This window comes from Rattus norvegicus, chromosome 1 (assembly GCF_021556685.1).
Source record: "Rattus norvegicus strain SHRSP/BbbUtx chromosome 1, alternate assembly SHRSP_T2T, whole genome shotgun sequence".
In the NCBI taxonomy this organism is placed as follows: domain Eukaryota; kingdom Metazoa; phylum Chordata; class Mammalia; order Rodentia; family Muridae; genus Rattus; species Rattus norvegicus.
Genome location: NC_141534.1, coordinates 192504012 through 192528234, shown reverse-complemented (window position 1 = coordinate 192528234; position 24223 = coordinate 192504012). Strand labels below are relative to the sequence as shown.

At 43.0% G+C, this 24223-nt stretch overlaps 1 long non-coding RNA gene across 2 annotated transcripts; it reads left to right on the top strand.

Annotated features, from left to right (window-relative positions):
• Positions 1-3853: 3853 nt before the first annotated feature.
• On the top strand, positions 3854-23883 carry LOC103695038 (uncharacterized). 2 transcript variants are annotated; one of them, XR_015655342.1, is made up of 5 exons: positions 3854-4241; positions 19905-20004; positions 21286-21400; positions 21591-21785; positions 23601-23883. It is a non-coding gene; the product is annotated as an uncharacterized LOC103695038 (long non-coding RNA). The 2 variants fall into 2 exon arrangements; XR_015655347.1 differs by lacking the exon at positions 19905-20004 and having other exon boundaries at positions 23601-23693.
• Positions 23884-24223: the final 340 nt, after the last annotated feature.

The following is a 24223-nucleotide window of genomic DNA, read 5'->3' as shown; positions in this document are numbered from 1 at the left end:
AGTAAGTGGGACTCACCAAGCAGAACTCACCAGCTCCCTCCAGCATTGGGAAGAGCCAGTGAGCTTGCTTTCATAATAATTTCTATAGATTTATCTTTTCTAAGGAACATTCATTAAGCCTCGCTTTGCTCCCTGAGTAAATCAGTGGCTACCTTAACCTGTGCTTAGCACATCGGGTTTCAAGATCTTTCACTTCCCCATGAAAGTCCATCTCTTGAAGGTTCTCTGGTTTGGGCTTGATTTTGGAACATGCACAGCTTGAACAAATATCGTCATTTGCCTGCTTAGAATCCATCTTACTGCGTTAAAATGATACAACTCACCACCCCAAGACTATTAAGTCAGAATAACAAACGTGAAAAGGGCACTCCCTCCCCCTCCCCACTGCCCTGCTGTTTGGCTAGTCCTCCCTGGCTCCCCAGAGTCCCCAGTAATAGACACAACTAAGTCTGACCAAATAGAGAGTGGACACTGACCTTGACACTGAGGTTAACTTAGAGAAGTATGGTTTTCTCACACCAGCCAAGGAGGACCAAGCCCTAAAGGCTTCTCCCCCAGGGCCTTAGATGCAAACCTGGACTCTGCTCAGCCTTTGTTACCAGCCAGAAGCATTAACTGCATAGGTATCTGAATACAGCCAGGCTGTGGAAAGCTAATCCAGTCAGATCTAAATGGAACTGGTCTGAAGCTGGTTTGGGCACAGCAGTTTCCAGTTACACAACCTCTGTACTCGGCCAAGGTTTTTTTTTTTTTTTTTTTTTTGTTTTTTTTTTTTTTTTTTTTTTTTGGTCAGATTCTGTTTTTGACACTCTGAAGAAATAGGCAATACCTTGTATTCTTTCAAAAATATCTTTGATAAATTTCTTTTCAGTGTGCCTAAATATTAGAATATCCGTGTCTCTGCTAGCACTAATCCCCAGGGTCATGGTTTTAGCAGAGGAGGCTTTGGGGGACAATTCAGGTCACAAAAGGAAATCTTCATGAATAGGATAGGTGGTCTTATAAAAGGGACTCCTGGGAACTTTCTTATCTGCCATCCAGTTGTGACAACACAAAGGAAACTGATGGTGTATAAGCCAGGAGAAATTATCCTTGCGACCTCATGACAATGCTCCCTGGCCTGAGGCATTAAGAACCTAGAAAACCATCTACGTACTGTCTGAAGGGACTAAGGTTCCCACAGTCCACGTTTCTGTTTTCATATCCTGCTCTCCTTTCCAGCACTCCAGGTCACTTAGAACCTGTCCTCTTTGTAGCAATTGACCTTTTATTTCTTAACGTGCTCTGCCCTTGTTTACCCTGTCACTTTACCCTACACACACCAGCACAATAAACTTCTATATTTTTATTCATGCATTTGGTGTGCATACATATTTATATAATGTGCACATGTCTAAGTGTGTATTGTAGGAACCAGTTTGATGTCTTGTATCTCAATTGCTCTCATTTAAAAATCTGTCTCTTTCTCTATCTCTGTCTATCTCTTTGTCTCTTTCTCACCCCCCCCCATATATTATGGTATATGTGAATGTGTAGATCAAAGGACAACTTGGGCTGTTGGTCCTCACCTTCTGCCTTGTTTGGAACACAGTCCTATTTTTTTTTAAGATTTATTTTATTCATATGAGTACAATATAGCTATCTTCAGACACACCAGAAGAGGGTGTTGAATCCCATTACAGATGGTTGTGAACCACCATGTGGTTGCTGGGAATTGAACTCAAGGCCTCAGGAAGAGCAGTCAGTGCTCTTAACTGCTGAGCCATCTCTCCAGCCCGGGACACAGTCTTATTATTTACCACTGTGAACAATCATACGAAGGCTAGCTGGCTGGCCTGTGGACTTCCAGGGATTCTCCTGTCTCTACTCTGAATCTTGATACTCTTGTGGTATGAATACTAGGATTATATTCAGTATTTTATTCAGTAGGTTGTCACTACTGTGTCTGAATTTAAATCAGTTCTGGGGATCTGAACTCCTGTCCTCTCATCAAGCTATCTTTCCAGCCTTTTGAAATTCTCGCTGAATCTGAGTCCTTTGGTTTGGCTACAGTGGTGACCAATGAGCTGCAGGATTCCATCTCTCTCCTTCTTAGCTCTAGGTGTACAAGAGTGCTCTGCCATAACTGGCTATTATGTGAGTGCTAGAGTTTGAAGTCAGATCCCTATGCTCGTGTAGCAAGCATTTCACTTTGAGCCATTTCCCTAGGCCCAGCATGGGTAGTCTTATCTATTTAAACCATTTTATTCTTTGAGTCATTTAATAGAGAAATCTCAACCATTGTTTGCTTGGTGAATTCCACAACCCTGGATAGTACATCTAGTGGACAGCATTCTTTTACTTCTTCCTTCCTTCCTTCCTTCCTTCCTTCCTTCCTTCCTTCCTTCCTTCCTTCCCCCTGCCTCTTTTTCTTTCTTCCTTTCCTCTTCTTTATCCTCTTTTTATTCCTCCTCCTTCTTGACATGTATCTGCATGTGTTGTATGTGTGAATGTGTGTATGCACATGCGTGCACGGGAAGGCCCAAGGCTAACACAAATCTTCAGTGATCACTCTCTCTATCTTATTCATTGACACAAGATCTCTCAAGGAAGCAGAACTTGCTGATAAAACTAGTCTAAGCAGCTGGCTGTTTTGGGGATTCCCTCATTCTGCCTTCTCAATGCTAGGATTACAGGCAGACTGCATGTACACCCAGCATTTTGGCTGATTATGGGGATCTCAGGTTTGTGTTGTCCAGCAAACTTTACCTGATCGGCCATCTTCAAACCTGATGACTTCCTTTTAAATAGTTTAGCTAATAATCTTACACTTTACTGACTACATATTATATGCCAGCCACACTTCTTTTTTTTTTAAGATTTATTTATTATATTTACATGCATATGCTGTAGTTGTTTTCAGACACACCAGAAGAGGGCATCAGACCCCATTACATGTGGTTGTGAGCCACCATGTGGTTCCTGGGATTTGAACTCAGGACCTCTGGAAGAGCAGTCAGTGCTCTTAACCACCGAGACATTTCTTCAGCTCACCAGCTACACTTCTAAGAATGTCTCCTTCAAGTAACCCATGTGATGGGTCAGGCAGGTGATGCTGAGCACCCTTTAATTGGAAGGGTGTCTGAAGTACCAGACGGATGAGCAGCTTCCTGGGATCAAACACTTGGGCTCTGGTGACTGTGTTCTTAGCATTGGGCGACACAGCTCACTTCCTGCTTTTCTATGATGCATGCATACCACTTTTCTTTGTCTCCCACTTTCTGTGGCTTGAAGAGTTAAGAGACTTTGCAACTTTTTCATTGAACAGCAAAGGCCACAGAGCATAGCATGATAATTGGGCTTGTTTTGTGGGGAGGAAACGCCTGTCTTGGTGTCAGGGCACCACGTAAAAATGTGTTTTTATTTCACATAAATTAGTCTCCGTGTTCACCCAGTGCTGATGTTGGCCTGGCGGCTGAACAGGGCTTGGCATTCACTCTGCCCATGGAAATGACTCATTAGCAGAAGCAGGGCCCTGTCTGCATTTTCTTTTGTCTCTTTCGCCAGAGCAGAGAATACAGGTCTAATTGGAAGGCAGATTGCAGAGCAAATGCGTGTGGCCTTTTGTACCAAATGCTTCTTTTCAGCCCTGCCCACGCTAGCAGAAGGATAGCCAAGCATAGGTAGACTCTATATGCCCAACACTGAGAGACTTGGAAAGGTGAACTCATCAACTATTAGAAAACAAGATTCAGAGAATCTTAATAATAGGGACTATTGAGTCACGGATACCCAGAATAATGGTATCTTAACATTATACATTCTTAGAATCTTGGAAATAATGATAGAGCTTCCTTCCATTTGTCTGTGTTTCAACGTGGTTGAGTGGTCGACCTTTGCCCATCTCCAGTGGTCTACCGCTCCCTTCCCTCCACCTGACCCCACTCACATAGTCTTGCTATTTCTTGTTTTCATCTATGTCTGGTATGGAACAGTTCCTACTCTGCTTTTTTCTTTTCTAGATTCATAATGGTTCCTATGAGACAAAAGCTGAGCTCATCATCTTCCTACAATATCACCTCTCAACTGAGCATACTTCCTGTCTCTGGTTCTGGGCAATTTCCAATATTTTTAGATATCTATTCATAATTGAATCCCTCCCCTCATATTTAGCATATGCTGGATAAGGAAGAAATATCTAATGGTTTCTGGATCTTAAATGCCCTACCAAAGTACACGTATCGAAGGCTTGGTTCTTCCAGGTAGGTTGTAACATCTTTAGGAGGTAAAGTCTAGATGGAATGGGGATTCTTCACCTTCTAGAGTAACTCTCCATTCCCATTGTCAAGACACTCACTGGGTAATGGGTCATTATGATGTCAAGTCACATGTATCTATGATAGTACCTCTCCACCCTATATAAAATTCCTCGTAGGATTTAGCAGAGAAAAGAATGAGTTAATATTCACAATCAACTCAATAGATGGATAATTTCCTAAAGAGTTGAGCTAGATGTACCCTAGTGAGATGTACCCTGAAACACCATTGCTCTGAAAGCCTTATATGATGTAGAACTTCACTTTGTAGTTCCATGGCTGAAAAAAAAAAAAAAGCAAAGCTACTTTCAGAAAAGCGTATGTACACAGCACGGTACAGGATAAGTGGATTGACATAAAATATGCATATGCATGCCTGCAACTACTCTAGGCCCAGGAACGCTTTACTTGGGCTACATCCTGTTCTCCAGGAGATCACCCTTGAACCCCACAGCTCACAGTTGCCTCGTCCTGAGCCTCCTGTCGATAGAATCAGTCACTCTGGAAATTTTCTCCAAATGACTCCTCATTTGACCATGTGGAAGAATCTTCATTTAAACCAGGCAAAACAAGGTCTCCACTTCTTCATGACAGATAATGACAGCTACCCCTTTTTGCTTGTGGCATATGAATGCCAGTGCGCCCCAAGTTAAGCATTAGTTGTGTGATCTCTTTCAAAAGTATTTGTACACTGAGGGCTTGGTCTCTAGCTGGTAGTGCTGTTGACAGTTGATTGTATTTTATTTTGTTTATTTCATTAATGAGAGACTTACTGATGAATTTATAGCTGAATTAGATATTAGTTAATGAAGATTGATGGGAAGAAGTTGCCGAGGGTACAGCTTTGAACAGAGTTTCTTGTTCTTTCCTGTCTCTCTCCACTTCCTGACTGCCTTGAGGTGAACAACCTCTACTGTGATAGTCTCTCCTGCCTCAGGCTCAATGCAACAGAGCCAGCCATGAGCCTAAACTACTGAAACCATGAGCCAATTTAAGTCTCTCCTCCTCAAACTGGAACTAACACACCCTATTTCTCACAGCTCTGCTCCACTTGCCTGATTCCTTTAATTGGAGCCCTATGAGAACTGAAGATTTTCCAACTGTTGTCAAAGCATTTTCCCTAGGTGTTGGGTCCTCTAGTGTCTACAATAGCACTAGAAGATAGAATGATGGATCAGAGCAAAGGTTATGCTTTGGAACTAAGTGGACATGACTGTACTGATAGATGTGAATGGTATACCAATAGACATGAGTGGAAACTCCAGTAGAAGTGAAAACTTGCTACAGTAGGTGTGGATGCACTGGTATCCTGTAGAAATGTATCATAGATTTAGCTTCCAAGTTAACACAACCCTGAGCCATTAGGAGAAGAGAAGCGGAACCGAGAAACTGTTTAGAGCTAATTGACCTGTGGCCATGTTTATGAGATATTTCTAAACCAATAATTGATGGGCTCAGCCCACTGTGGATGTTACCATACCTAGATAGGTGGGCCTTGCCTGGTCTATGTAAGGAAGCAAGCTGAGCAAGTTAGAATAAACAAATCAGTAAGCAGCATTCCTCCATGGTTTCTCATGTTACTGCTCTGGATTCCTGCCTTGAGTTCCTGCCTCAGCTTCCCTCCTTGTTGGCCTGTAACTTGTAAGACAAATTTAACCCTCTCCTCCCCAGGCAGGTTTTGGTTAGTGTTGTATCAAAGCAACAGAAATCAAACTAGAACAATGTGTATGGATAACTCAATAGACATGGGTGGTTGTCCCAGCTGATGTGGATGGATATTCCAATCTACATGAGTTGACACCTCAACTATGTAAGTAGGTATCCCAATAGGAGTGGGTGGATACCCCAACACACATGGACAGGCAGCTTGACAGATGTGAGTGGATATCCCAACAGACATGCATGGGCACCCTGATTTGCTACTACCAGGAGAAGCTGAGCTGTAGAGCCTGGGTTCAGGGGTTAGTGGTGTGACCTTGGGTGAGTCGTCCATCTTCTGAGCTTTCACCTCATCCTTCCAGAGTATGAGTGCTAGTGCTTAGCACTAGGAAGAAGAGACACTTATTATAGCAATTAAGAAGCATTTGTCAAACAGCTAAGGCCAAACCCTTAAGCATGTCACCAGCTTCATGGAAACTGTTGTCTCATTGGTGACAGGGATCGATAATAAATACCAGCCTCAGATTTGTTGTTGAGAGTTCATAATAAAAGGGGACCTATTCTCAGTGGCTTCAGAGGGCGAAGTCAAATAAATTCATTGGCTTTCCCTCCCCCTCTCCCAACACACATGAGCAAGAGTGCCATTTTGTGTATATTCCACATTAGCAGAGAGATCTGGGAGATAACAGATCTTTGGCCTGGTCATCATCCTTCACTGCCTCTCATCAAGGGAAGAAGTCCCAGAGAGGTAACTTTCCTGGACTTATCTGCCCACGACACTTTCTCCGCTTAAATATTCATGGCTTGACACTTTCACTCTTTGTCATACCTTATTTATGCTTGAAGTTGAGGCTGGACATTCTTTCCCATCTGTCTTGCTCATATTTCATTCTCTAAGAAAACAAAACAACTGAAAATGTTTATTTCTCTAGACTTTCCATCTCAAGAGTTATTTCTCATGCTGCTCGGTATTTTGACACATCACATTTGTTCTCAGGAGGAATCAGGCCTCCCAGGGGGCACTCATTCATTCACTCATTCATTCACTCACTCAATCCATAAAACATACTAAGAACCATAGTATTTATTGACAGCTGGAAAATAAGCCCCTAACACCCAGAATCACGTCCTTTATGCATTACTGATTTTAATACTTTTATTACCTTTCCTCCCCTTTATGCAGCCCTGGCTGTTCTAGAACTTGCTTTGTAGACCAGGCTGGCCTTGAACTCCGAGACCCACCTGACTCTGCCTCTGCCTCTGCCTCTTGGGTACTAGGATTAAAAGCACGTGCTACCACATGCCTTGCAACGTATTGGATACTTCATATACAGCCACTCATATTTCTAACCATCAAGCCAAAATTCAGCATCATAGTCCTTTATAGATGAGGAAACTGAGGCTGGAACTTGTTCACCTAGCAACAGCAAGTCTGCCTCAGTGGACAGGATTCTTATTCGCTCCGCTCAGACTCTGCATTGCAGCCAGCGAAGATTCTGTTAGGCAGACAGAGGACCCAGGCTCCTGCCTTGGGGCACACAGAACTCTTTGGCCTAGGGCCATGATTTTCTGATTTGAAAGTAAAGGAGAAATACAATTCACACAAGATCCAATTCATCTACATAAACAGAATTATTCAATATTTTACAAGTGTATTCTCAAAGCTGTCAAAAACCAAGAACAATCTAAGTTTTAAGTATTTCTGTTTGCACTGAGAGTCACCTCACACCCATCAGTAGTTGTGATTTTAATACGAATGTCCCAGTGACACTCACGTGTTAAAGATTTGGTCTTTAGATGCTGGCATTATTTTAGGAGCTGGTTGAAACTTAAGGAGGTTTGGATGGTGCAGGTGACTGGTAGACAACTGCTTGGGGCATAGACAGTTCGTTCCAGCTTCCTCTGCTTCCTGGTTGCTCTGCTCAGCCCTGTGCTCTCTGCTGTGACATTCAGCCTCTCCAAGGTTGAGAGAGCCAAGTGATCATGGAGTATAAGAGGGAACCTAATAAGTTGATTTTCTCAGGTGGTTGTGACAATAACGAAGAGCTGACAGAGCCATCAGTGCCCACCCTACTCATGGTCAACTTTCTCTGACTTCTAAGCAAACAGTAACCTGGGTTCTGAGTCTTGATGCCTCGGATAAATATTTTATGCTAGTGAACTGTGAAGATGGGGGTGCGTCACTGCTTTCTATCCCTGGGATGGTGTTTCATGCTCTCCCGTCTGATAAGAGGTATTAGTCCTTTACAATGTAGAAGTTCAGCCTCACTTCTGTAGCCCAGGGTGGTCCTAACTTGCTATGGAGCCTAAGCTGCTCTCAAAGTTTTGAACTCTGCCTCAGGCTTCTGAGTGCTAGAGTTAGGGGAGGGCGTCTCCATGCTTGAAGTCCCTAATTTCTCTATTGTGGAGTAGTACTCTGTTACATGGAAATTTCTAATTTTGTTTACCCATTAATCCGTGGTGGGCATTTTGCTTTGTATTTCTTTTGAGTATTGGATGTATTTCTGGGAATTTGTTTACCTCACCTAAATGAAGGAGTATTTTGGTGCGGTAGCATCCTTAGCATTTTCTTACCATCTTTATCTCTGACAGCTCCTGTCATCCCTAGCTTTAGTTATCTGAGTCCCATCTCTTTGTCTCTTTCTCTCTGTCTCTCTGTCTGTCTCTGTCTCTCTGTCTGTCTGTCTGTCTCTGTCTCTGTCTCTGTCTGTCTGTCTGTCTGTCTGTCTGTCTGTCTGTCTCTCTCTCTCTCTCTCTCTCTCTCTCTCTCTCTTTCCTTTCAAGGTTAGTCTAGCTGAAAAATATATTCACTCTTTTTTGAGAATATTGTATGGTTTCCTTCATATTCTCCCTGTTGTTCTAGCCCATGGCTCTGTGTGTACACTTGAATCTTTCCAGGTTTCTTTTAGTTTCTTTTTTTTTTTAAATTTTGACTTCTAGAAGTAGGAGGTCAGTTGACTGACTTTTAGACTTCTCCACTTTTCAGCTTATGCTTTCCTGTGAGCAACACGCCCTGTGCATTCTTGTATGTTGCAATCTTAATTTCATTTATCTGAAGCTATTTTCTTTATCTCCTTGTGATTTCTTCTTTGAACCATTCATCATGTGAGAGAATGTTTTCAACTTTTCAAGTATTTGTGGATTCTGCAAATTCTCAACTGCAGCTGGCTTTTAATTCTACCCATTGTTCTGCAAAGACCCCTCTCTGCTTGGTGTCAATCCTGGTTCAGCTCACTGGGCTGTTTTCTAGGGGTTAGCATGAGGCTCTTGGGAAGAATCCAATCTTGCTGGCAGGAGAGCTACTGGGATGCAGGACTTTTGGTTTCCCGAGCTTTCCAGATCTTACACATCCTCACTGGTCCGTTTCTTAGTTCTTCTGTCCATCACTGAGAGTGAGCCAAGGAGGCTGCAGCTGTGCATGGGAACTCATTATTTCTTCCTTTCATTTTGCTTGTTTTTTGCCTCCTTATTCTGTTTTTCTAAAATACATATAGGTTAATGGCCATCTCAGCACTTTGAAATATGTCTAGTAAAGAAGTTTTGGTTTTGGTTTCTTATGCATATGTGTAGTATATTCTTTTTAAATAAAGAATGAGAATTTCATACATAAATACTATATTTACCTAATTTGCACCTCTCTCATCTCCCTTTCATATTCAGTACCTCTTCTTTATCTTCTTTATTATTGTTATGTATGTATGATCTATCTATCTATCTATCTATCTATCTATCTATCTATCTATCATCTATTTTTTATCTATCTTGCTGAATCTATATAGAATTTTTTCTCTCTCTCTCTCTCTCTCTCTGTGTGTGTGTGTGTGTGTGTGTGTGTGTGTGTGTGTGTGTGTGTGTGTTTATGGCTGACCACTTAGGATTAGATAATCTCTCAGGGGTCTCATTTCTTGAGAAACTGTTTGACGATATTACCCTTTCAGCAGCCACTAATTGGCTGTAGCTCTTCATCTGGTGGCAGGGCCTTATGAGACCTTCCCTATCCATGCCTTTCTTTTTATTTTGCATTCCCAGGGAACTAAGGTGGAACAAGTGCTCTACTACTGGGCTATATCCCTTCCTCTCTCTCTGGTCTTTCCACCCATTTGTTTCTGGGAATGTAACCATGTCTTCTGTAGGCTGCCCAGGCTTGGCTGGGTGAGAGTCTTTGGTATTCATTTGTGCTGTGTGATAAATTTCACTTAATGCTATTACTGTCTGGGACAATAGCTCTACTCTTTTGTGTTTTCACTGCTTGTCTCACATGTGTGCGCTCTTCTGGTCCTTCATCACAGACGTTCTTATATGAAATGAGTTTTTCCTGGGGCTGACTTTTTATTCTTTCAACACTCAATATTTTAGTTGCTGTATAGAGCTCAGTATTTATATACTACTTCAGATGTATGGTGATTCAGAAGCAATGGAATATAAATACTTCATACTTTTTCTTAGCTCTCTTAAGTTGGAGAATTTCATAGATGTACATACAGTGTACCGTGACTGTGCTCACACACACCTTGGTCTGCCCCACTCCTACCTGAAGCCTCGATATGCGTTCCTCTATCCACCAACTCTGTAGTATTACTATTCTTCATTTCATGCTCTGTACACTATGAACGCATTGGCAATTAATTATTACTTGATAGAATCACTTTAAAGGAACCGAGAGACTGAGGGGAGCAATTACATGCTCATGGAGACTGCTGAGTCAGCCTCCTTACTGCTTGGTTTTGCTTTCCCCACCTCTTTTATTCTGTTGACTCATCTGATACTGTTCCCTTATTTTGACACTTCGTTTCTGCCCAACTTCTTTGTGATGTTATTGTCAGATATATTCTGAAGGTGATAGGTTTGGCATTACGATCTACATGTATAATATGTTTATGTATCCATATATGTTCCTGTGTCCTTAATAACTAGGGGGCTGTGTTCTAAGGAATGCATATTTTGTTGTTGTTGAACATCGTACATCCCTAATCAGGAGTTGAAACAGAGGCCCTGCCTCCTTGGTTACACAGATGAGGTACAGCTCTCTGGAGTGGAGCTGGGGATTAGAATCACAGGCGTACCATAGTCTAAGGTCTCCTGGATTTTCTTAAACTAATGCTTCTCAGTTGACTGTGCACCTTAGTACAATTTGGGAGGACTTTGAGTGGAATTTTTGTTTCTGAAAAATAACTTTTATCTGTTCAGTTGCTTTGGTGGGAGAGGATCTGCTGATTCTAGCACACTAGAGCCATGGCCATCCTGACTTGCTGATGGATTGAAGGCGGGGTGAGGGGAAGGAGAAGCAGAGGGAGGTAGAGAATCTGTTTGTATGGGCATGAGCTTCAGAGTGCACAGTTCCCTCAGCTGCCCTGCTTACCCAGGAAACACTGGATTGTGGGAAACAGCCCAGGCTTTCTCCTTCTCTTCTGCTTTACTCTTCACCAACACCAGTTTATGTGTAAGAATGGTGAAGTGGGCATTTGTAGCCTGGGCCTCTGAATACTGACTTGTTTGTGTTGGGGTTGGTTCAGCCTGTTTCCCATCAGAGTTTATTAAGTGATGGGTGAGAGCAGCCTGTTTATACCCAAGACTGTGCTATCAGCCTGTGTCAACAAGATAGCAAGACGATTAGGCTATCACTCTAACTTCAGGCTAATATGCTGTCTGTAATAAACATTAATTAATCATTTAATTTACTATCATTTTGCTGGCCATATACATTTTAAAAGGGCACCTGTGGCTGCTTTCGATAGGTTGAGAATCTTAATAAAATAAAAGCAGGGAAGCTGAGCTCCTGATTTCTTTCCTTTGCGTAGAATCTTCTGCGGTCAAGAGAGCATCTGTTGATAGTTTTCTGTCCCTGTGGTGATGGGGAATTCTTTATTTACATATCCTTTTATTCATGAACTCAATGCATTTATATTTAATCTCTACCAATTACACATACTCCTTCAGTCTTAAGGCTATCTTGTTAAACAAGGAGCGTGTCCTGTGGGGACATGTTTTCAGCAGGAGAGGAACAGGAAGTGAGGACATAGATAAGTAGAGTGCGTTAGTAACAAGGATGTCCCAGGGAGTGAGGGAAGCAGGATTAGGGGCAAAGCTGGGATGTTTGTAAGAATGGGTGATCACGGAAGAATGGGCTGCTATGCGGGGATTTCAGGAAATATGTATCAGCAATGAGCAAGGCACACACAAAGAACCTGGGGTGTGATAATGACATTCTTGTGTGGGTGGGCCTCCATGCAAGTGAGCTCTCCATGAAAGACAGGAGTCAAGATGGAGAGGCTGCTGTGGTCTGGACCATGTGCCATCTGTTCAAGGTATTTATTTGGTGCCCATCTGACAAGTCAATATTTTGAGACAAAGACCAAAACCAAGAAGATTTCTCAACGCCCAAACCAAAAGCTCATGGCTGTCGAGTTACAACTTGATGAGTATCAACTGAGAAGACCTTTGTCTCAGCACAAAGTCAATTTATTTGCCCCAGAGGGACAAGGGGCAGGGAATAGGAGACAAAAATAGGAGGTAGAGGACAAGGAAGAGAGGAAAAGGAACCAGGGAGAACAGGAAGAGATAATTTACCCCAGAGGGAAAGGATTGCTTTCGGATAGAGAGGAGACAGATGTGGCCCATAGGCAAATGGCAGTTTATGAATGTAAAAGGGGATAGGTATTAGGATGAGGGTTTAATTTTGCTTAGACAGGTTAATTAGGGTAGCCAAAGGGGGCTTTTAATTGTTTGACTTTAATACTTTGATAACTGCATCTTGGCAGTCAGCCTCAGAGGGAGGAAGCAACCAAATAAGGAAATAGACCTGGGCGGCTAGCTTTAAGGATGTAACTAGTGGTTTTAGCAAGTGTGAGGGGGTGAGGGAAGAGCAAAGCCTGCCAGGGTCACGTTTGCCATGCTCTGGCTGGCTAGTGCTCCTTCATCAACTTCACCAGTGGCCAGGGTCTGACAGGTCTGCTATGAGTCCCGATTGTCTACGTGGCCAGCTTGGAGAAGAGGACACATGCCTTAGTCCATTTGTGCTCATCATGACAGAACAGAATTTAAGACCCTACACGTCCAAAACTGAGGGGTCCATTTCTCTCTGCTGTAGCATTTTGCTCCATCATCCTGCAAGGAGGAGGAAGAGCAGGGCCTGGGGTAGTCACAGGCTTCTTCCTCCTCCTGTCTCACAAGCAGAGGGCGGAGCCCATCAGTTCTGGTTCTCAGAACTCACTCCCTGGTGAGATTAGGACTGTTCTGCCTGATGTGGTGGCAGTTTGGTGCAGGCTTTTAGTTCCTGCAGTAGTGGCAAAGGCAGGCTCTTTTTTCTGTGAGTTCTAGGCCAGCTTAGACCAAAAAGGGTGGTTCAGATTAGCCTTGGCTACTTAAGTGGAGCCTTGTTGCAAACGTACATTTAAAAGTCACTAATGTCGTAACCATAACTGAATGGGAGGATGAGGAATTCAAGGTCTTCCTTAGCCCAGGAGTTTGAGACCAGCTAAGTTACAGTAACTGTCTCAATAGGAAACAAAATAGAAGCAGCAAATCTATCCCCCCCACCAAAGAATTGCTACAATGGGGGTGTCCCCCGTTAGCCCAACTAAGGGGAACAGCAGCTCTAGAGCTGGCTGTGGGTGGAGGAAAACTCCCTGAGCTTAGGGCCAGTCACAGGAGCTCTGAGACATTTTCTCCCTAGCTCTTTCTCCCCGGGCAAAGGGCAGCCTGCCCTGTGTTTATCTTCCCAAAAAGACCAGTGTGCAAATTGCAGCTCTCTGAGACTTCCCTTGCTTCCCCCAGGGATGCTGAGTTCTGGGCCACAGCAGACACCCCTAGTGAGCTATTAACTGGACTCTTAGTGCATTTTGCTTCCCCAGACCTGTGTTTGATTAGACATTGGGCTTCTTGTAGGTTTGGGCTCAGGATATGATTCTCTTGGTCTTGTTGAGTTAGAGATCGGAGGTTTGGGAAAACTACCCCAGGTGAGCAGCATTTTTCAGACTCAGGGCACCTGCCCTGAAGGGCAGATCACTCCAGAGAAATCCATAAAGCATGGGTTAACTTTCATTTCCAATCAGCTCGGAATTTTCTATAAAGATATAATCCTTTATTAAGTTAATGAGGCATAATAATTATTAATTGCTAATTATTCATAGTCGCTTAGTCGATTTAAAAGAAATGATACCATTTAGGGCAAGATTTAAAGACAAGCAACTATTAAAGGGCTTTCTCTCCCAGTATCCAGCTACTCTGTTCAGCAGCCAGAAGATGAGTTTCTCACCCAGAAGGAAGGTATGATTGCACTTGTAATTCTGTGCTGGAAGTCAGCACACTGTCATGCTTCCTTGACAGCCTTCTTAGCTGCTCGAGTGTTTTGTTTCCACATCTGAAACAGGATATGCTGGGGGTGGGGCATGAGGTGATGGGAATCAACATGGCGGAGGGTGAGTCAGGGTTAGGGTGAAAGAAGGAATCTGTGAGGAATGGCTTCCTGATCTGACTTTGAATGCACAATGAGTTTCTAATTCTCTCTCTCTCTCTCTCTCTCTCTCTCTCTCTCTGTGTGTGTGTGTGTGTGTGTGTGTATGTAAAAACAATTAATGAAAGAAGGGACCATGACGTTGAAAGAGAGCAAGGAGAGAGGACTTGGAGGGAGGAGAGAGAAGGGGAAATGATGTTTATATTATAATCTCAAAATAAGAAAAGTAATAAGAAATAGAGATACCAAACCAAAGCAAAGAAAAAAAAAGATTCTCTCTTATCAGATATAGGTTTGTGTCAAGTTGACAAAGACTAGCCAACACAATATGTATGTATGTGAGTATGCATGCGTTCATGCATATGTGTATGTATGTTTATATGTATGTATATATGTGCACACGTGTATGTGTTTGTATGTATGTGTGTATGTGGTTTCGTTATATATGTATACATGAATGTGTGTACATGCATGAGTATATATATTTATGCAGTGTATTCTACATATGTGTACATGTATGTGTATGTGTTTATGCTGTGTTCATGCATATATTTGTGTATAAACATGTGTGTGTGCTTGTGTATTTGTGTGACTTCTCTATCTTTATTTCCTATCATTGAACTTCTCACTGAAGTCTGTGGACCCTGTCAGTAGCCCAGGCTCCCCAGCAGAGGCCAGGTAGCAGTTGTGACAAGATCTTCTACCTGCAGCTTGTGAGGGCGAGGTTATCATTTACTGAGACTATCATCGACGGAGAGCATCCTAGGTATGAGATGTGGCTCTCTGCTCTGTTAGTCATCACCCGACTTGCCCACTCTTTATCATTCTCTTCACTTTATTGAGAGGATATCCCATCAAGGTTCATGGCATTCCCAAGTTAAATAGCCAGTAAGTATGAACCCAAAATGTGCTGTTTCTGAGACAGGGTTTCTTTGGCTGTCCTGGAACTCAATCTGTAGTCCAGACTGGCCTTGAAATCACAGTGATCTGACTACCTCTGCCTCCCAAGTGCTTAGATTATCTTATTAGTAGGGCTCTGTTGCCCCCTTTACTGGTGCCCAAGGGGAGCTTAGAGGCCATGAATGAAGGGCCATAGCAAGAGATGTTAAGAAGGGATATGAGAGTCTATGCCATGGCAGTTTTTGTGGCTAAGGCACTATTAATTACTCACTTCTCCCAAATGGGACACCAATTTTTAACATTCAAGAAGCAAACACTTATGTTCTCCTACGAAGTCAACAATTTTGCACTACATAGTAGGGAGGAGCTGATACAGCAAAACAGCTCTCATTTAGAACCATATGCAGGTCAGCCTGAGAGCTTCCTATTGGAAGTTTCATTTATGGGAAGTTGAAGGGTAGAAGGGCGCTGAAAAGCCCCATAAAGAAGCAACCACACAAGCCTGAGATTGAGCCTCACTTCACCAGGCACCTGACAGAGCTCTAATGAGTCAGTGGGCTGAAGGGCAGGGTGTCTCCACACATTGTCCCCCAGACAGCTGCAGCTTAGAGGTAGTTTGTCCTTGTAGTTTATTAATAGTGGCCTTTTCCACTCTCAAAAAATGTTCATTCTTGATGTTGGCCTATATTATTCTTGAACCCAAAGTATGTTTTCATTTACAGGTATGTGGAAAACACAAAAACCCCAATACAATGGATGAACCTTGTATTGTATTAGCTTTTATTTAAAAAAAAACCGGATACCCACATCTCTCTGTCTATATTACTCCATATGTTTAAATAGAGTATTGCATGACATTAGCATTTTGTAAGAGTGGGATAAACATCATCTGTAGGCATAAAATGTTCATTTATAAATAACATACATTGAAGTATTAAGTTCAAATGGCATAGGGTCTGGAGTTTGCCTTAAAATAATCTGGTGAAAAATATGGATAAAATAAATATAAATATAGGGCATGATGTTAGCTGCTGAGGAAGAGTGGTCCATATGGGGTTGGTAAACTATCTCTTTGTCCACACTGCAACTTTCCATAGTAGGAATATAAAAGACAGTGTTCTCTTTATAGTCTGGTTATTTGGAGCAGACTAGCCACTGACCATTCTTATTACTTTTCTTGTCCCATTAGACTGGTCTCAGATGGGCTTGACAGAGAGCATCTGGGACATGGAGGGGATGTTTACAGAGGTTTGTAAACAAGCCTGTGAGCTCCAGAAAGTTATTCTCTGGGGAATAGCATTGCAAAAGTGGGTATTCAACAATTAGCACCCTGATTCCTTTTTCCAGTATCTCCTAGTGGTTAGGAGGTGTAGATCTGATTTAGGGTAAAATTCAAGGACCCCACATATTCACAGGAATGGAAAAATATACCATTAAAGGGAAATCATGAATTCTGGCCCAGTGGGATTCATTGAAGAACTATGTAGAGGAAAGGACAGGGATGTTAAATCAAATGTCTTTTTTTCCCGAAATTCATAACTGTGCGGTCTTAACCACTCTGAACTTTCTTTTCTGATGTCAGAAAGCAAATCCTTTTTTCTGGGGACCACTGACAGGCAGGATTGCCATATGTATTTTAAACATCTGACACATAGTAGGACTGGCAGAACTGCTGTAATGTATTTTAAACATCTAACACATAGTAGGATTGGTATACACCTGATCTCCTCTTCTCTTGGGTTTGCTGACATTGTAAGCTTTGGTTGTCTGTAACTCATGCTGTGTGCTTAAAAATGCACAGTTCTTGATTTCCAAACCCAGAGGAAGAGGGGTAAGACTTTAGTATTTAAAGGCATGGAGGACACCAGGAGAACACTGAGTCAACCAAGCAGGGTTCACATGCACTCACACAGACTGAAGCATCAAGCACAGGGCCTGTATGGGTCTGCACCAAGTTCCCTGCCTGTGAGCATGGCTGTGAGCTTGGTCTTTCTGTGGGACTCCCAACAGTGGGAAAGGGGGTGTCTCTGACTCTTTTCCCTGGTCTTGGGATTCTCTTCTTCCTATTGGGTTACTCTGTCCAGTATCTGTACGAGGGATTTTGCCCTGTCTTGTTGTATCTTGTTTGTCATGTTTGGTTGTTGTCTCTTGGAGGCTTATTATTTTCTTCAGGGCAACAGAAGGGGCATGGACCTGGGGGAGAGGGGCGGGAATGGGGAACTGGGACGGGTGGAAGGAGGAGAAACGGAGGTCAGAATGTATCATACGAGAGAAGAATCTATTTTCAATAAAAGAGAATGTGTGCTTATTATTTAAGAACCCAGTAATGTGTACTCATTGTAGAAGAGAAAAAAATCACAGAAGTGTGTAAAGGAAAATAAAAACCTTCCACAGAGTCTCCAAAGACCTCAGCGGCGGGCACTGCGTATCCCATTCAGATTTAGTCTTCTCCCACCTCTCCGTAAAAATAATTGAGGTCATTTGAGGTGTAGATTTTTTTCCATCTGATTTTTTTTCAGCATGTTATATGAGTTTTTTCTCCCTGGGGATTTTTTTTTCAATGTTTAACAATAAAAGCATAACGGAGTTTGAAGTTGGATGAGCTGACATAGGAGAATTCGTAGCTCTGCTAAGTCTGAGGTGTTTGGATAAATCGTGGGTCTTTTTTCTCTGGGTTAGTGTGGGAATTTAGTGGCCTAAATCCCATCCATTCCTGGGCAAAGTGCCTGCAATGGTGTTTATATAGTGCTGGTTGCTGATATTGGTGTCGATTACAAGACTGTGCCATTGCAAATGCATAATCCTTCCCCCTCCCACCTCCCCATATACCTGAATGAGGAGAGGCACAAACACTGGAGCACCAGGGGACATACTCTGTGGGACCATCTCTTCACTTTGTGATCCCAGGTTCTCGTGGAGCATGAACACTCCAAGGCAGTGGCCACAGTTTGTGTAAATGGAGGGAAATTAATGTGACCTCAGAAATATTAGCATCTCCTGGCTCTTCCAGAAACCGAGCCTTCTCCTGTATCCTGCACTAGCCCTTGGTACATCTGGAAATTGTTGCTTGTTTCTCAGTGTAGAGGACAGTGTGTTTAAAGAGCAGGGTCAAGCCAGCCTCCCTGTAGCACTTCACCAGGGCCCTGTCATTGCTCTGATGCACAGCATGTCCTGAGGGCAATCAGTGTCTCAGGAGTGTTCATCAAGTTCTGCTCTGGCATTTCGCTCCACATATATCAGGATGTGAAAAACACCAGGCGGCTCTGAGCATCCGTGTGTTGGGGGTTACGTGCTGGGCACTCCTAGAAATTACCAGCTCTACCAGAGAATCTTCATACAGTGTGAGCATCTTGATTATCTTCCATTTTCTCAGGTCCATGAATACCATCAGCCTTTCAACTTCTTGGACACAGGTAGTGAGATGCAAGTCAAGGTTCTAAAAGTCTAACAGAACCTGGGCGTGCATCACAGCTTTGGTTTCGCAGTAGCTGTGAGTCATGAAGTGAGTTGCTTAGGTAATGAAGGCAGAATAAACTCTGACTTCTGTCAGCCTATAATTTTACTACCTCATTTCTAAGCTGGTCTTAGAGCTTTAAGGTTGGGGCAACAACCTTGGTGGAAACATCTGTCCAAGGATTCTGCACTGTGCTTGGTGGTGGATGGTGTATGTCCACAGTCGGACCTGGAGCAAAATTAGGCTCTATTTAAGTAGAAGAAGTGATACCGTGGGAAGGGGGAGGAAAAATGTTAATTTCTCATTGGCTTTATAATTTTCTTCTCAAATGATTAAGTAAAAATAAAACTAGTTAATACACATGAAATATTTAATATATAGTACATTCATGTGTTGAGAACTGGACAACTGATCTATCCCTTGTAGTTTTTTTCTGTTTGTTTATAGTTTTGTAGTGTGTGTGTGTGTGTGTGTGTGTGTGTGTGTGTGTGTGTGTAGCCTGGCAAGCATCTAATTGGAGAACTACTGTGGTCTTTAGCATCATTGGCTGGTGCTGGGAGTCAAACCATAAACTTAACTTCTGTTTCCCTCTGCATTGGTCGTTGTTAGGCAGGGGCCAAACTTGTTGGGGATTAACCTGGAGATGATGGATTTGTTGGGAAAGATTAACCTGAAGAGTCAGGTCTTGTTGGGGTTAGCCTAGAAACTGGACCTAGGCTTGGGTTTGTTGGGGCTGGGGGAGTAACTTGGAAAATGATGCTAAGCAGCCTGTTAATTTACCCAAGTTCAAACTTAGATCAAGTTCTCTAAAATGGAGTCCAAACTTAAAAGATTTGGTCTCTCAAAATGTTTTTATCTGTAAGGAATAAGAGTGACCTAACATTAGGGAAGTTTACTCTTTTCTTTCATATCTGGAAAAAGAAATGCAACTCATCAGCGACACTCAGGACTCAGGGTTTTGCATGTTTCTGCTGCACTATGTTTAGTGTATTAACCATGTCTCCTTTCAGGACCTGAAAGGAGCATTCAGGTCCTTGTCCAGATTTGTTCTAATGTGGGAGAGGGGAGGATCAATGATGATTCTAGCATATTCCTCTTTCTGTCCTGTCTCTGTACCTGTCTTTGTTTCTTTTTTCTCTGCAAGAATCAAGGTCTCTGGTGACCACTAGCTGGTGTTCCCTTATGAACCATCAATCAAAATGGAATGACATGGTTAAATCCTAGCTGCAAGAGAGTCAAGAAAGGTACATTCCTATTTTTACTTTCTGCCCTTGGCAGGTTTGAGCAGGACTAACTGATGATCCTAGTCCTGTATCCTTATCTCTTATATGGCAACTATTTTGACTTTTTACCAGTGATTTTCTCTGTTAGAAAATACAAGTGAGAAGTAAAGAAACCCTAGTTTATCATTCTGGAAGACAAGGGAAGAAAGCCTGTCTGTTATAGGGTTTTTAACTTTTGGTCTTGATACTGAACTTAGAGACATAAAAAGATGTGACTCAGGTCCAACTATACAGTGGGCTTCCTACCTTGAGCTGTCAGGGAAGATGAAAAGCAGACGTGTTGAAGTCTAGTGGCAACTCCCACATGGATGCATTCATAGGGAATGAAATCAGCATGTCAATATCATAGGTACACTCATGTTTACTGCAGAATTATAATAGACAAAATATGGACCCAAGCTGTGTCCATTGGTGGAAGAGCAGATAAATGAGATGAAGCATGTAAAGAACTCCACCCCCCAAAGCAAAGGCCCAAAACAGAGCTCAGAGCTGCTGAGGAAAAGCAGCTGACCCTGACTCCCAACACCTGGTGGTTTCAAAAGGAAACAAGACTGCAGTTTCAAAAACAGCAAACTTCCCCATTCTTCCTTTAACCCCCTTTCGCCTTCGTATCCTTAGCTACACAGTCCCTATCTTACTATCCTTCCTAGCCTTAACTACACAATCGCTATCTTGAATCCTGTAGTCTACATTCTCCTGTATTCATATCACCATGTAGTTAGATTAGAGAGAGACTCTGCCTCCCAGGTTACATGAAGCTTTTCAAGCATTTGAGCTCATCTTGATTCTCATCCTCTATTTCTTCCTAAAGACTTAATTTTCACAGTATTGTACACAATGGGACATTATTCAACTATAAAAGTAATGAAGTTCTGTCATTTGCAGTGACAAGTATGGGCTTGGAGGGCATTGAGTTAAATGAAATAAGCCAGGCAGAGAAAGACAAATACGGTGTGTTCTCAGTTCTTTGTGGAACCTTGATTGAAAAGTAGAGGATGCAAGGGTGGTTACCAGAACCCAGAAAGTATAAAGGAAGGGGGGAGGGAGGGAGGGAGGGAGGGAGGGAGAGAGAGAGAGAGAGAGAGAGAGAGAGAGAGAGAGAGAGAGAGAGAGAATGAATGGTGAAATGGGGAATGGGTACAGCTTGGTGGAGATATCACTTCTAATGATTCCAGGAGGACTGTCTGTGCTTTGGACACAGATCATGCTGCAGACCATGACTTGCTTCCTTTCCTTCTACAGGTCCCAGAACTGATGGGCATTCCAGGCTATGCTGGCTCTGACCATCTATGATTGACCACATGTTCAAAGACTCCTACTTGGAGTCTGCCATATTCTCTGATGGAACAAATCCAAGGTAGGTAACACTAAAGAAATGTGTAGATGCAGGACAAAGGAGGGATTATCCCCCTCCTCCTCTTCCTTCTCCTCTTCCTCCTCCTTCTCTTCCTCCTCCTCCTTTTTCTGCTGCTGCTGCTGTCCTGCTCTTAGCAGGCCAGAGCCCACTTGTAATCTTGTATCTGCTTCATTACTGCATTGAAAACCAGCTATTGACCAAGAGGAGGACCATGGTACCAAAGAGAGTTGGAGTGATGTCATACAAGACCTGCTGACGGCTGCAGAACTGAGATGGATGGCTGATGATCATAAAGGCAGAAATTGTAGTCTAATTTGTAATGATCAAAGCAGTCTAAGAAAGGATTGGGCTAACTCGGGATGTGATAAGCTCCCTATTGCTGAAGGTATGCAAGATGAAATAGGATAATTGGCTGTTGTGGGTATTGAAGAGGGCTATTTTCAGAGAGTTGGATAGCTGCTGTGTCAGTCTGAGTCCCAGAAGCAGATCCCGAGGCAAGGCTTTGGATGCTGGTTCACATGGCTGGCAGATTCCAGGAACACTGGGAGCAAAAGGAAAGTGAGACCGAAATAGGAAGAGACCAGCCATACAAGTGTCAGAAAGTTGCTAACTGTACGGTGGACAAAGGGTCCGCTGGGAAACCCTGTGTGACAATTTCCCCAGGTGACAGGGAAGCACAGGTGCTCCTCCTAGGGAGCTCTGGGTTGTGAATGCACAGACACTTTCCACTTGGTTGAGGGTGCTTGAAGCATTTTGGTGTGGCTGGAGAAGGAACAGAAGGATGATTCCCACTTTTGGAACTGTCTTCAGGGAGCCCTCAGCCAGAGGGACTGTCAGCTCAACACAGGCATCTGCTGTAGGAGCAAACCCCAGAGTTTTCTCTGAGTGCTGGGGTACTCCGCTTATAGGGCATCTCCCTTAGCAGGGTCACACTTTTGTAAGGTGGGGTTTGAAAGATAATCTCTAATACCTATGTGCCCTAATTTTTTTAAAAGAATAAATATTTGGTCTGCTTCATTCTTTTACTCTTGCCCAGACAGTGAAGGCTGATTCCCGAGATTATCTGTACCATCTCTTCTCATATCATCTGCCCCAAGGCTTTCTTCAGGGTTACTTCAGAGTCCCCCAGTGACACTGAGGAGCAGAAGGATGTCTTTGGGGAAGAGTAGCCAGCAGCCCCTGACACGATGAGTTCCCATGGGTAACTGTCACCCTTCAGCACCACTACTCTTACCATGCCCATTGGTAAGATCTGCAAAGCATTTCCTAATTGCTAACATGCTTTACAGTATCAGCCATCCCAGGACTTTTAATACCATTGCATGAGAGAAATAGTCAAGAAAATGGTTCAAGTTTATCCCAAATTTCACAGAGCAGCTGAGGCTTGGATACATGATGTTGAGCCCAGGTAGCCTGCCTTCCCAAACCCAGGTCTCAGCTGAGGGGCTATGGGTTCAGAGGCAGGTGGTTGGACTTGGGACTGAGCAGCACAGAATAGCAGTAGGATGTGGGTAGAAGAAACTTGGGGCAAGGGGTGGAAGGTATAGAAAGAGGCAATTTTCATACTGAATCGCATTTTCCACTTTGAAATAGGTGCTGAGAAACAGCGAGAGAGTGATAGACAGTCTACCTAGGCAGGAGGGAGGGATATTACACGGCTCATATTTAATTATGTAAAATCCCATAATCCCTCAGGGAGCTCAAAGGACATGAGATGGTGACTTCTTTTCTCTCATAACCTCGAGTCACTTTATTAAAATGACAGTGAGACTAATACAGTGAGGAAGAAAGAAAGAATTATATGGCCAAAGGATCGGGAATGAATGTATCCTTTTCCCCTTCAATGCCCACCCCTTTCTTCTCCTCAGGCTGTGATTCTGGTCTGAAGGTGAACATACATGCACCTTGCCTTCAAAGGCTGCTGTGACTCCCTGATTTTATAACTGGTTTGAAGGGAGGGATGTAAAATAGAGGTGGTGGGGGGCAAAGGGGAAAGGGAGGGAAAGGGAGGAAGAATGACAGAGACAGAGACTGGCAGACAAGGACAAAGAGAAATAAAAAGGCAGGCAGAGACAGAGAAGGACGAAGAGGAGGATGAGGCCAAGGAAGGAAAATAGAAAGAGGAAAAGAAGGAAGGAAAGAGAAAGGAAGGAAGCATGGCTGACAGGCCTGTCTCCTGAAATTCCCTCCCTCTCTGCAGCCTTCACCACAGTGCTCACAGCACTCAGCACGCTCTTCAACTTGGACAAGAAGACTTACAAGAAATTGCTCGACTAAAATGTGTTCATTAGCTTGAAGCCCCATCTGAGTAGACTAGATTCTCTATGAAAAGGGAAATCAGGGTACATAGACACAAGAGATGCCCACAAGGAAGAAAGGCCACATAAGAATTTGGGGGTAGATGGCCAGCTAGAGCCTCATGAGAAACTAAGCCTGCCTGACAGATTGGACTTGCAATTCCAGAATACAGAACCATGAGAAGATTACTGTTTGCTTTTACACATGTGCGTGTGTGTGTGTGTGTGTGTGTGTGTGTAAGTGTGTGTGTGTATGTTTGTGTGTGGTATATGCATATGTGTGTAGTGTGTGCATATGTGTATGTGGTATATGCATATATGTGTAGTATTTATACGTAGTGTATACATACATGTGTGTGGTGTATGCATGTGTGTATGTGTAGTGTGCACATGCATGTATGTGTGAAATGTTTACTTGTGCACACAGAGGCCAAAGGAAAATGTCAGATGTCCTAGTCTATTATTTTCTGTCTTATTTCTTTTTAAAAAAAGATTTATTTTTGATGTATATGGGTACACTGTAGCT